At 37.3% G+C, this 13,332-nt stretch overlaps 1 protein-coding gene across 1 annotated transcript in view; it reads right to left on the minus strand.

The window, feature by feature from the left end:
• FAM117B (family with sequence similarity 117 member B) overlaps window positions 1-13,332 on the minus strand; it is a gene marked incomplete at its 3' end in the record, with an annotated part of 78,450 nt that overhangs the window by 35,549 nt on the left and 29,569 nt on the right. The gene's annotated exons all lie outside the window — the stretch shown is intronic.

Raw genomic sequence — 13,332 nt, forward strand, 5'->3', positions numbered from 1 at the left:
TACAATTATCTCTACAAAAAAAAATAGAAAATAAGACAAATGTATATTTCTCCATTTAAAAAATGTTCATCTTGGTTTTAAGATTAAGTAGATATAATATGTAAAATACTCATTTATCATTATACCACCTATACTCAAAAGGATATAAGGCAGCTAAGATAAAGTTACAAGTGAAATTCCATTTTAATTAGCTCTGTAAGGCACATATCTTAATTTTTGTTATAATAAATAGACTGTAAGAAACCATACTAACCAGCCTATAGGAGCTATACTTAAGGCCACATATGCAAATACATTTTCCATTTCAAGCTACAGGATATGTATTTAGATATAAGCCAAAAATAAAAACTAAAAACAAAACAAACAAAAAACTAGAGGTAATGGGAAGTTAGAGGTGATGTATAAAAAACAGTCTCATATCTCCATTTTTTTTTTTGGAAGGGAGAAGGCGATAGGCTTAGCTAATTTATGCTTTAAAAATTAAAAAATTAAGGGACTTCCCTGGCGGTCCAGTGGTTAAGACTCCGTGCTTCCACTGCAGGGGGCATGGGTTCAACCCCTGGTTGGGGAACTAAGATCCCACATGCTGTGCGGTGCAGCCAAAATAATAATAATATAATAATAATAATAGATTAAAATAAAAAATTAAGGAGTTTAAAAATATCAAACAAATATATGCGTGAGTAGGATATTATAATATTATCACTCTAGCTCAATATGATAACAAATACCTTGTTCTTCTTAAGGCCATATATGAAAACACTTTATGACACCTCTCTTCTACTTATTTCTTAATAAGGGTCTTATATAGTTACAAGTATAAAAGTTCAGTTGCTGGTTATGTGACCCAGATAACAAAAGATTCAATTCCACCAAGATAATACTTTTAGCAGCTGTGTTGCTGATAATCATAAAAGTTGTTTCACAAGATGTGCCTCAGATACATAATTTGTTTTCAAAATGGCACAACTATTTCACTACAACAATGCCTAATTGTTTCAAACGCTAACCATCTCTGCACACAGTCTTCCTCTTATAGTTAAACACAAAATAAATACAGTACATACCCATAAGTTTAAGGAAGCATGTACCCACGTTATTAACTGTGATACGTGAAAAGCAATAAATATACATGTTCACGATTTTTCCTTTAACTAAAAAATTAATCTCTACTGGGATAGTCACAAGAAGATTGTTCTTGGCCACACACACACAAAAAGGCACACACACTATGTAAACTGGTGTATATTCATTAAAATCAAATTGTTAAAAGCTGTCTGACACTTTTCTTCCCTGACTATAACATTGCTTCAGTCACCCACCAGGCACTGATCAAATAGATCTTACTAACAGGTCTGATTCCATTTTCAAGATTTTAAATTATCCAAGTGCTGACTTTTCAACCAGGCCTCCTAAGACCATTAGATTTTCTATAACAAAATGGAGAACAGAAAAGTTATACATGGTCACCTGTAAAAATACTAAACATTTTCTCTTTTGAACTCCCTTCATTTAGACATTTTTAAGGGTCTGTGAGCCAGCGCTAAGCCCTAGAAATTAAAAATACTAAGTTACAGCCTGCCATAAAGAACACAGAGTCTACATCTAGCTCGTCATCATTCCATTTCAATCCAAGTTCCCAAAATTGACAAGATTTGGTGCCTAATTATGAGAGAGTTTAAGGGAAGGGAGGGAGCCTCAAAGAGTCAAAGATGACTCAAAGAATCCCAACCTACATGAACAAAGGCTGTATTTACAAGGAAGTCCAGAGGAAGAAACTCTTTTACAGCTAACAAGATCCTTCATGACCTGGCTTCTCCAGCCTTCCTTTCTTGCCTACACTGCCTCAAATCCCGATCATGCTGAACGACTTGCAGTTCCCAACATGTGCCAGATCCTGCATGCCTACAGGCTTTTGCCTCTGCCTACATAATCCTCATATCCCTTTCCTGGGTTTGGCTAATTCATGTTTAATCTTTCAAACTGCAGTCTGGATGTCTGAACTGAAATTGAAAATTCAGTTCAAATGTTTCCTCTGGAAAATCTTCCTTGAACAGCCACTCAAACCCCCAAGAAACACATCAACACCTGGGTCAAAAGCCCTCTTGTGTGCTGCCATAGCACGGTTCACTGAAATGGTGTCTTGACTGTCCCAGTGCTCTAGGAGAGAGTGAGATTTTGAAGGGCAGGAATTTTACTTCCACCCCCAATCGAATGATTAAAATAATACCTGACATATATGAAGAGAAGGGAACGACTTCTAATGTTTCTATCAGCAAGGGCAGGTGCATGCAATAAATTCAGATACTCTTGTTAACCCAAAGTAAATCAACAAAAACTAATACTGCATGGTATCACTTATATGTCGAATCTTTTTTCAAAAATCAAACTCACAGAAACAGAGAGTAGGAAAAGTGATTGCCAGGGGTATGGGGAAAACAGGGAAAGGCTGATGAAAGGGTATAAAGTTTCAGCTATAAGATGAATAAATAAGGTCTGAGGTGTAAATGTATAACATGGTGACTACAGTTGATGACACTATATTGTGTAAGTGAAATGTGCAAAGAGAGCAGAACTTAAATGTTCTCTCACACAAACAAAAAAAGATATGTGCGGTGATGGATGTGTTAATGAACTAGATGGGAGAAATCTTTTCACAGTGCTTACATATATTAAATCCTTATGAGGTATGCTTTATATATCTTACAATTTTATTTATCAATTATACCTAAACAAAGCTGAGAAAAAGTAAATCAAAACAACAGAAATTCAAACTTGACTTTGTTCTTAAAAATCAAGTCTTAAAAGAAGTTAGCTACAGCTGGGTGTGGCATTAAAAATTTCAGTCAATGCCCTGGGCTCTGGAGTTCAGAACTCCCCAACCATCTGCACCAGTTCAGCTAGTTCCTGGGTAACTTCAATGGCAGAAGTAGAGCATCCCAAACCATGGCCCTTAGGTATTACATTACAAAGGTTCTACAGACCTTGTTAGATTTAGGTATTTGCAGAATTTGATCAGGTACTGGCTTAAAAGCTGTATTTCTTGCTATACACAAAGTCATTTAACAAGCAGAAGGGATAAATTAGACATATGCATTTGTTCGGAAAGGGAAAAAAAATCTTTCCTTCTTCATGTATAAAAATGATAAATACTTAGTATAAAGAAAACTAACAGTATTTAAAAAAAACACACACACAAAATCCCAATAGGCCACCACTCAAGAGATAACCATTTTAATGAGCATTTATCTTCCAGAAATCTGTCTACACTTACACAGATGTACAATTTTATATAAATGAGGTCCCATTAGGCATGCTATTACTTATTGTTGAGAAAGAAAAAGGGCATGTCCAGGACCTATTGCCACTGTAATAAATAAGAATCTACAATACATCACCATTTTTAAAAATTTATTTTATTTATTTATTTATTTTGGCTGTGTTGGGTCTTCGTTGCTGCGCGCAGGCTTTCTCTAGTTGCAGTGAGCGGGGTCTACTCTTTGTTGCGGTGCGTGGGCTTTTCATTGGCGGTTGCTTCTCTTGTTGTGGAGCACAGGCTCTAGGCACGCGGGCATCAGTAGCTGCGGCACGTGGGCTCAGTAGTTGTAGCTCACGGGCTCTAGAGAGCAGGCTTAGTAGCTGTGGCGCATGGGCTTAGTTGCTCTGCGGTATGTGGGATCTTCCTGGACCAGGGCTCGAACCCATGTCCCCTGCATTGGCAGGCAGATTCCTAACCACTGCGCCACCAGGCAAGTCCCCACATCACCATTTTTAATAGCTGAATAGTTACAGGATACTATTAGGATAACTATAACTATCCTATAACTAAAACTAATAGTTATAGGATACTTCCTATTGAATGGATACATCATAACTTAATCCCATATTGATGGACATTTTCAGTGGCAGATATACATCCTTTTATGTTTACTTAATTATCTCAATTTTTTTTCCCAAAAACAGAATGTGAATGTTTATTCACATTCTGGCAAAAACATTTCAGGAATAAAATAAGTGGGTAAAAAGAAGAGCCAACTGGGCAGACCACACACCCCCACAGCCTGCCCGCTTCCTGTCATTTCCACATCAAATCTCTCTGAGGCATGTGAATCAGAACTTCTGGGGTCTTAGCTCTTCACAGGACACTTTGGATTTTTTTTTAAGCCCAAAAGACAGTAGTCTATCTCCATTCTTGTTCTTTGGAATTTTTCAGTCTTAAACGAAACTCAAATTGGGGCACCCTTCTCTCATGTTAAAATATTCCAATCACACAAATATTACGAAGATAGCACCTCTTTGCTGAAGGAGGGGGCTGCTGACAAATGGGGGTAGCAGAGAATTCTGGAAAACCGCAGTAGTAGGAGAAAAGCTGAGCTGTTTTCTTCCAGTGTCTCTGATACCCACACGTGGTAGCTCCTCCATCCTCAGGCAGCAGACAGGCCTGCCTCCCAGCCTCCTCAACCTTCACCACTTGATGTCTCGGCTGTAAGCAGGATGCCCTGGGCCCTGGTATGCAGTATGCAGGGCTTCCTGGACTTGGGGTGGGGGTGGGGGGAGTCGGTACCATCCAGCCACTGCTGGTACAGCTCCTACACGTGGGCACTGGTCTCTGGAAGCCACACGGGGATGTCAGCGTGGATTCCTTTCATCTTCTGCAGCAGTGCCTTGTCTGTGCGCCCACCCTCAGTCTGGGCTTGACCTCTGTTGTTAAGGCATCCCCCGGCACAGGCGAGGATCTCCACTAAGTGGAACGGGAACTTGCCCTTCTTAATTATCTCTTTATGAAAAAATTTCCAGACATCAAGTTTTATATCCAAGGATATATACACATTAAAATTTTAAGTACTGCCAAATTGCCTTCCACCAGAAAGGATTTTGCCCTCACAAGAATACTCATTTGCCCACATTCTGAAGTATTTTTTTAATATATATATATATTTTTTTGTGTATATATATATATTTTTGGGGGGGGGCTGTGTTGGGTCTGTTGCTGTGCGTGGGGCTTTCTCTAGTTGCAGCAAGCGGGGACTACTTTTCATTGCGGTGTGCAGGCTTCTCACTGTGGTGGCTTCTCTTGTTGTGGAGCACAGGCTCTAGGCACGTGGGCTTCAGTAGTTATGGCACGCAGGCTCAGTAGTTGTGGCTCGCGGGCTCTAGAGCACAGGCTCATTAGTTGTGGCACACAGGCTCAGTTGCTCCGCAGCATGTGAGATCTTCCCAATCTCTAGGTCCATCCATGTTGCTAAAAATGGCATTATTTCATTATTTTTTATGGCTGAGTAGTATTCCATTGTATATATGTGCCACATCTTCTTTATCCATTCCTCTGTCGATGAACATGTAGGTTGCTTCCATGTCCTGGCTACTGTAAATTAGATTTTTAAATTTAATTAGATTTTTTAATGCCCAGACCTTTTTTTGATACTGTGTCTATAGGAAATCAGTTTGATTAAATTAATCATTTAGTTCTTATTAGGGTTAATTTATTAATTTGGTACTCCTATGCCTGCAACAGTTACTCATTATGTTATCTGTTAATGTTTCACTGAAAACTTAATTGAAAAATTAACTGAAGGGGCTTCCCTGGTGGCGCAGTGGTTGAGAGTCCGCCTGCTGATGCAGGGGACACGGGTTCGTGCTCCGGTCCAGGAAGATCCCACATGCCACGGAGCGGCTGGGCCCGTGAGCCATGGCCGCTGAGCCTGCGCATCCGGAGCCTGTGCTCCACAATGGGAGAGGCCACAACAGTGAGAGGCCCGCGTACCGCAAAAAAAAAAAAGTTAACTGAAGAAGAAACATGGAAATAACCGAAGAAGATATGAAGTTAGAAATAAATTATGGAAACACATACTTTTTTCCTACATTTCCCTTAATAGATTATAAATAAGTTGTCATGTAAGCTTATCATTTCAAAACATAGTTTTTAATATCTTTAATATTCCATTATATATTTTCCATCCATTTCCTTAACCTCCAATTTTGGACATATTATTTATGGTATTTACTATTGCAAATGTTATGAATATCTTTGAATTTAAAGCCCTTTTCCACATTTAATTATTCTATTTACATGCCTAGAGAGTTGTTGAATCAAAGAATATGAGTTTTAAAAATATAGGTAATAAGTTCACATGTAAAATTTAAAAGGTATAATTAGAAAGACAGTGAAATATCTCCCTTGTAGCTCTTTGTCTGCCAGCCATCCATTTCCCCTTTCTGGAGGTAGCTTTTGTCATCAGTTTTTTATATTTCTTTCCAGAGACATTTTAAGTGTGTGTGTAGGAGGAGGAAGTTTAGACAGTGGATGAATAGGCGTATACTTTTATAAGAATTTAATCATACTGTGTGTGCTAATTAAGATAAAAATCAGCTACGTTGAATTTTACTAGAATTTAATAAAAGAAAAGGAAGCTAAAATGAAATCAAAGGAATCTCCCTCAATTTAAATGTTTCTTGGGAATTTCCTGGTGGTCCAGTGGTTGGGACTCTGTGCTTTCATTGCTGCCCCCCTGCGGAGGGCCTGAGTTCAATCCCTGGTCAGGGAACTAAGATCCCTCCTGCAAGCCACAAAGCACAGCCAAAAAACTTTTCTTCATCAGAAGGAAAGATCTCTTTAAGATTAGGAAAAGAGATTATGATTAATATTTTTAAAATACTAGTGATGTATAAAAGAAATATAAATTGCCAGTAAAATTAATATTATAGAAGTCAGTAATTGCAAATAAAATGATATTTTTAATCTTTGGGAAGATTGGAGAAAATTGACAAAATATACTCCAGAGGGGGCTTCCCTGGTGGTGCAGTGGTTACGAATCTGCCTGCCAATGCAGGGGACATGGGTTCGAGCCCCGGTCCAGGAAGATCCCAAATGCTGCAGAGCAGCTGGGCCCGTGAGCCATGGCCGCTGAGCCTGCGCGTCCAGAGCCTGTGCTCCGCAAGGGGAGAGGCCACAACAGTGAGAGGCCACAACAGTGAGAGGCCTGCATACCGCAAAAAACATAAATAAATTAAAAAAAAAAAAAAAAAGGTTGGGTAAGGGAAAATCTGCTCTCTCCCTGCATGACTGCCTTCAAGGCAGGACACTGGTCTTCTGCCTTCAGACTCAGACTCAGACTCAGCATCAGTTCTCCTGGTTCTCAGGCCTTTGGACTCAGACTGCAACTATACCACTGACACTTCTGGGTTTCCAGCTTGCAGACTGTGGATGGTGGCACTTCTCAACCTCCATAACCACGTGAGCCAATTCCTTATAATAAATCTCTATCTATCTACCTACCTATCTTTCTATCTAATGTGTCAATAGGATGTAAATATATATTGATATATATATGATACATACAATATATACTGTATATCCTATCAGTTATGTTTCTCTGGAGAACCCAGACAAATGCAATGTACTACAATTTGGTTATCCAACAGCCTGTTGATGGACATTTGGGTTGTTTCCTGTGTTTCACTATTAAAAATAAAGCATTCCTGGACAAGTCTTTTTGTTGATACATGTTTCCATTTCTCTTGGAGAAATAGTGGAAATGCTGGGTCAAAGCATAGTAGGGTCTCACTTTTCATTTCACTGCCAAATTGTTTTCCAAACTGGTTGTACCATTTTACATTCCAACCAAGAGTACGTAAGAGTTGCAGTTACTCACACCCTCATCAACATTTAGTATTGTAAGGTTTTTTCCATTTTAGTTATTCTAGTAAATGTGTAAAGGTATCTCCCTGTGGCTTTAATTTACATTTCCCCAATGACTAATGAGATTGAGCACTTTTAAGTGCTTTTTTGGCCGTTCATATGTCTTCTTTGGTGAGGTGTCTGATCAAATCCATTGTCCCTTTTTTAATCTGGTGATTTGTCTCAAACTGGACTCATGTATTCTGGATGCAAGTCCTTTGTCAAATATATGTATGTGAGCATTTGTGCCTAGTCTGAGGTGTGTTTTAATTTGAATAATGTTTTCTGAAAAGCAATTTTTAATTTCAATATTATACAGTTTATCAACTACTTCTATTAGTAGTTTGTGTGTTAATAGTTCTTTGCGTCTTAAGAAATCTTTGCCTACCCCAAGATCAAGAAGATTTGCTCCTATGTTTTCTTCCAGACATTTACCAATTTTAGCTTTCAAATTTAGATCTTTGATCCATTTAGATTTCATTTTTGGGTATAGTTTAAGGAAAGGGCCAAAGATTATCCCCTCTACTATCTGTTTCAGAACCATCTGTTGAACCTTTACTGAAATGTGTGGGCTATTTCTAGATGTTGTTCTACTGATCTCTCTGTTCACAGGCAGTAGACTATAAGCTTGTCAACTGTAATTAGTATTTTTCACTATTGTTTTGACTATTTGCGTTTCAACATTAATTTTAGGTCTTTGCATTTTCATGTAAATTTTAGGTTTAATAGTAAAAAATATATGTATACATCTTTTTTCATATAAATTTTGGGACCAGAATGGCAGTTATGAGAGCTGAATCCTTGATTTGTTCTGATCTTACGAGTGCAAGATGTTAGCTGTAGGCTTACATTATACATTTATATATAATATGATAAAGCTGTCTTTTGTTCCAAAGTTCTCTTCTAGTCCTAGTTTCCTGAGAGTTTTTAACAGGAAAAGATGATGAATTTTGTCAAATACATGTTCTGCATAAACTGAGATAATCATGGTTTTCCTTCTTTGCTCTTAGATAACAGGCTGAAATACAGTTGATTCTCATTACTCATGGTAGTTATGTTTTATAAAGTTGTCGAGAACTCTGAAACAACTGCTCCTGGGAGAAATACAGGGCTAGACCCCTGCAAGCCTCCGATCACATTTTCATCAACCAATCAATACATAAACTTGTTTTATGTGTGTTTTTTTTTTTTTTTGCGGTAGGCGGGCCTCTCACTGTTGTGGCCTCTCCCGTTGTGGAGCACAGGCTCCGGACGCGCAGGCTCAGCGGCCATGGCTCACGGGCCCAGCCGCTCCGCGGCATGTGGGATCTTCCCGGACCTGGGCACGAACCCACATCCCCTGCATCAGCAGGAGGACTCTCAACCACTGCGCCACCAGGGAAGCCCTTATGTGTGTTTCTGTTTAAAGACACCTTATTTAATATATATGACTGATTCATTAACATTGAAATCATGGCCAACAGCACTATAATTCAGGCCTGAACAAAATTCATCTAATGTGTATTTTCTCCATAAGACACATAATCGTCTTCTTGTGTTTAGGAACACTAGACAGCACTTCAGCACTACAGTTGAAAGCCATTTTAAAGAAAAAAATCAACAAAAGGAAAAAATGAGAAAAATATGGCACTAAATAGACTGTGAAAAGGGTACTTGTTTACAGTTTGAGAGCTGAAAGAAGGCAGAGTGCTTTGTTCGAGCCCACTTGAGAATGTACACATTGGGCCACTCAAACTTCTCATGAATGTCTGTGAATGACTGCACAAATATCGTGAGTTTTGATTTTGGAATTACAAATTTTCACTAGTGGGAAAATTTTCAAATATGGATTTGCAAATAATAAGGATTGACTGTATATAGCTAGGTTTTGGGGTTTTTTTTTTATTGCTAAACCAAACTTGTACATTTGGCAGAAATTCCACTTAGTCATGATCTATCATGGTCATATTTACATTTATATTGCTAGATTTAACTTGCTGTATTTTATTAAAAGAGTTTTGTATTTGTATTCATGAAGGATACTGCCATGTACTTTTCTTACAATGTCTTTGTATGGCTTTGGTATTGGGGTAATAATACCACATGAAATGAGTTGGGAAATCTTATCTTCTATTTTCTGGAAATGTTTAAGGGTAGTTAGTATTATTTATTTCTTAAAAGTTTGATAGAATTCACTGTTGAAGCCACCTGTCCTAGAATTTTCTTTATGAGAAGGTTTTAAATTATGAATTCAATTTCTTTAATAAATATAGGGATAAAGGGACATTCAGATTTTCGATTTTATCTTGTGTCAGCTTTGGTGGTCTCTTTTAAGGAATTTGTCTACTTCCTCTAAGTTGTTGAATTTACTGGCATAAAGTCCACAATGATCCTTTACTATGCTTTTAATTTATATAGTATCTGTAGTAATATCCCCTCTTTCATTCCTGGCATTGGTAATTTGTATCTTTTTTTCCCTTAATCAATCTAACTAAAGGCTTATCATTTTTATTAATCTTTTCAAAGAACCAGATTTTGATTTCACTGATTTTCTCTATTTAGCATTTTCTAAATTCACTGATTTCTGCTCTTACCTTTATTTCCTTCCTTCTACTTACCTTGGGTTTAATTTGCTCATCTTATTCTATCTTTTTAAGGTAGAAGCTTAGAAAATTATTGACTTTAGACTTTTCTTCCTTTCTAATATAAAGCATCTTTCAAAGCTATACATTTCCCTTAGCTATATCCCCCAAAATTTATGGTCTATTTTCATTACCACTCAGTTCAAAATATTTTTAAATTTCTCTTGTGATTCTTTGCCCCTTGGATTATTTAGAAATGTTTTTTCAGTTTCCAAAAGTTTTGGAGAGTTTCCATGTATCTTTGTTATTGACTTCTAATTTCACTCTTTTGATAAGAGAACATATTCTACATGATTTCATTCCTATTAAAGTTAATAAGACTTATTTTATGTCTCAGCATATGGTTTATCTTAGTGAATGTTCCATGTGCAGTGGAAAAGAATGTGTACTATGCTGTTGCTGAGTGCTCTAAAAATGCAAATTAGGTTATATTTGTTGATAATGTTGCTTAAGTCTTCTAACCGCTTACTAATTTTCTGTCTACCTGTACTATTAGTTTTGGGAAAGGAACGTTGACCTCCATTTCATGAATTTTGAAGCTTATTAATAAAAGCATATGCTTAGAATATATCTTCTTGATGAACTGACCCCCTTGTCATTATGAAATGTCCCTTTTTCCCTTATTTTTAAGTCTACTTTAAATAGTAATCAGTACTCCAGCTTTCTTATGTTCAGTTTTGTACAGTGCATGTTTTTCCATCATTTTACTTTTAACCTACCTGTTTCTTTATAAAGTCTTTAGCCCACATATTCGGATCTTGCTCTTTGCTAAATCCAGTCTGACAATCTGCATTTTAATTAAAGTGCTTGGACCACTTAATATTGATATAGTCATACCAACCTACCATCCTGCTATTTTCTATTTGTCCCACCTGTTTTATGTTCTTTTTCCCTCTTTTCCTAAGTAATTTTGGCTTGAGTATTTTTAGTGACTCATATACTCTATTGATACATTAGCTATACTTCTTTTACTTTTTGCTTGGTTGCTCTAGGGTTTCACAAAGTGCATCTTATCACAGTCTACCTTCAAATAAAATTATATCACTTTACATATAACATAAGACTCTTAGGAATGCGATGCTTTCATTGCTGCCTCCTGTCCTTTGAGCTACTGCTGTCATATATTTTATGTATACACTTAATATTGATATATGTTGTTACTATTTAGCTTTAAGCAATTATCTTCTAAATAAATCAAACGATGACAAAAAAGTCTTTTATTTACTCATTTACTATTTCTGGTGTTCTTTATTCCCTTGTGTAAATCCAAGTTTTGATCTGTTATCATCTTCCTTCCACATGAAGAACTGCCTTTAATATTTCCTGTAGTTCAAGTTTGCTGGCAAAGAATTCTCTCAGATTTTGATGTGTGAAAAAGTATTTGGCCTTCATTCTGAGGGATATTTTTGCTGGGTATCAAATTCTACCTGGGTTTACAGTTTTATCTTTTAGTACTTTAACAATATCATTCCATTATGTTCTGTAATATATTATTGATATTTCAAGGAAGAAATCTGCTATCTTTTTTTTTTTTTTTTGCGGTACACAGGCCTCTCACTGTTGTAGCCTCTACCGTTGCGGAGCACAGGCTCCGGACGCGCAGGCTCAGCAGCCATGGCTCATGGGCCTAGCCGCTCCGCGGCATGTGGGATCTTCCCGGACTGGGGCATGAACCCGTGTCCCCTGCATCGGCAGGTGGACTCTCAACCACTGCACCACCAGGGAAGCCCTATCATTTTTTGTTCCTCTGTAATAAAATATTTTTTTCTAGCTGCTTAAAAAATTTTTTTTTCTCTAACACTGGTTCTCAGCCATTTAACTATGATGTGCCTTAGTATGGTCATCTTTGTGTTTATTCTGCTTGAAATTATTGAACCTCTTGGACTGGTAGGTTTACAGTATTTATAAAGTTAGGAAATTTTTCAGTCACTATCACTTTTAAACTTTTTTTTTTTTGCCCTCCCCCTTCTTCTGGGAGTAGAATTACACCCACACTGTCTCCTGGATCACAAAAGTTCTGTACAGTTTTTTTTTTTAATTGTTCTTTTCTCTGTGTTTAATTTTTGGGTAGTTTCTTGCTATATCTTCAAGTTCACTGATCTTTTCTTCATCAGATAAGAAACTGCTGTTATCTCCTGTTAATCACTATCAGTGAATTTTCCATTTATTGTGTTTCTCATCTCTGCAAATTCCATTCAGTTTTTAATATTTTCATTTTCTTCTCATTACATTCATATTTTCTTTTAAATCTCTGAGCATATTTATAATGCCCATTTAAAAGTTTTTGTCTGCTAAGTCTATCATCTTTGTTATTCTTAGCCTGTTTTCGTTGCCTTAAGTTCTCCTGGTGTTCACATTTTCCTGATTCTAGTAATTTTTTATTGCATGCTGTACACAGTGTTATACATTTAAGTGTCTGGATTTTGTTATTTTCTTTTAAAGATTGTTGAGCTTTGTTTTGAAAGTCACTTAAGTAATTTGTGGATCAGCTTGATCTTTGCTATAAGTTTTAGGAAAGATTGGGGGTAGACATTACTTCAGGCTAGTTTAGTCCTACTACTAAGGCATGGACATTTGGGGGTCTATACTGAACATACTGTATGGTCAAAAAAGGTCTCACCACTCTGGTCAGTGCTTGAGCAACTCCCCAGCTCTAGAAATTACTCAACTTGTGGCTCCTCAGGCAATCCCTCCCCAGCTTCAGAGAGTTCCATTCTATATACACACATTCTACACACGTTTAGCAAAGGCTAAAGGAAACCCCTATGCAGATCTCTAGAACTTTTTTCTACTGAGCTTCCTCTCCTCTGAAACTCTGTGCAGCAATTTTCAGCCACTTCAACCTCTCTGAACTACAGTCTCTATCTCTCCAATTAAACAAGACACCATGCCCTGAGACACCCCCTGCCTGCACCATGATCTGAAATGTGTCTTTTAGCAGAAATCCAGGGCAATTATAGCACTCACCTTACCTGTTTCCTTTTTCTTAGGAATCACATTCCCACACTGCCTGTTGTCCAATATCTAAAAATA

Source organism: Hyperoodon ampullatus, assembly GCF_949752795.1.
Source record: "Hyperoodon ampullatus genome assembly, chromosome: 8".
Lineage (NCBI taxonomy): Eukaryota > Metazoa > Chordata > Mammalia > Artiodactyla > Ziphiidae > Hyperoodon > Hyperoodon ampullatus.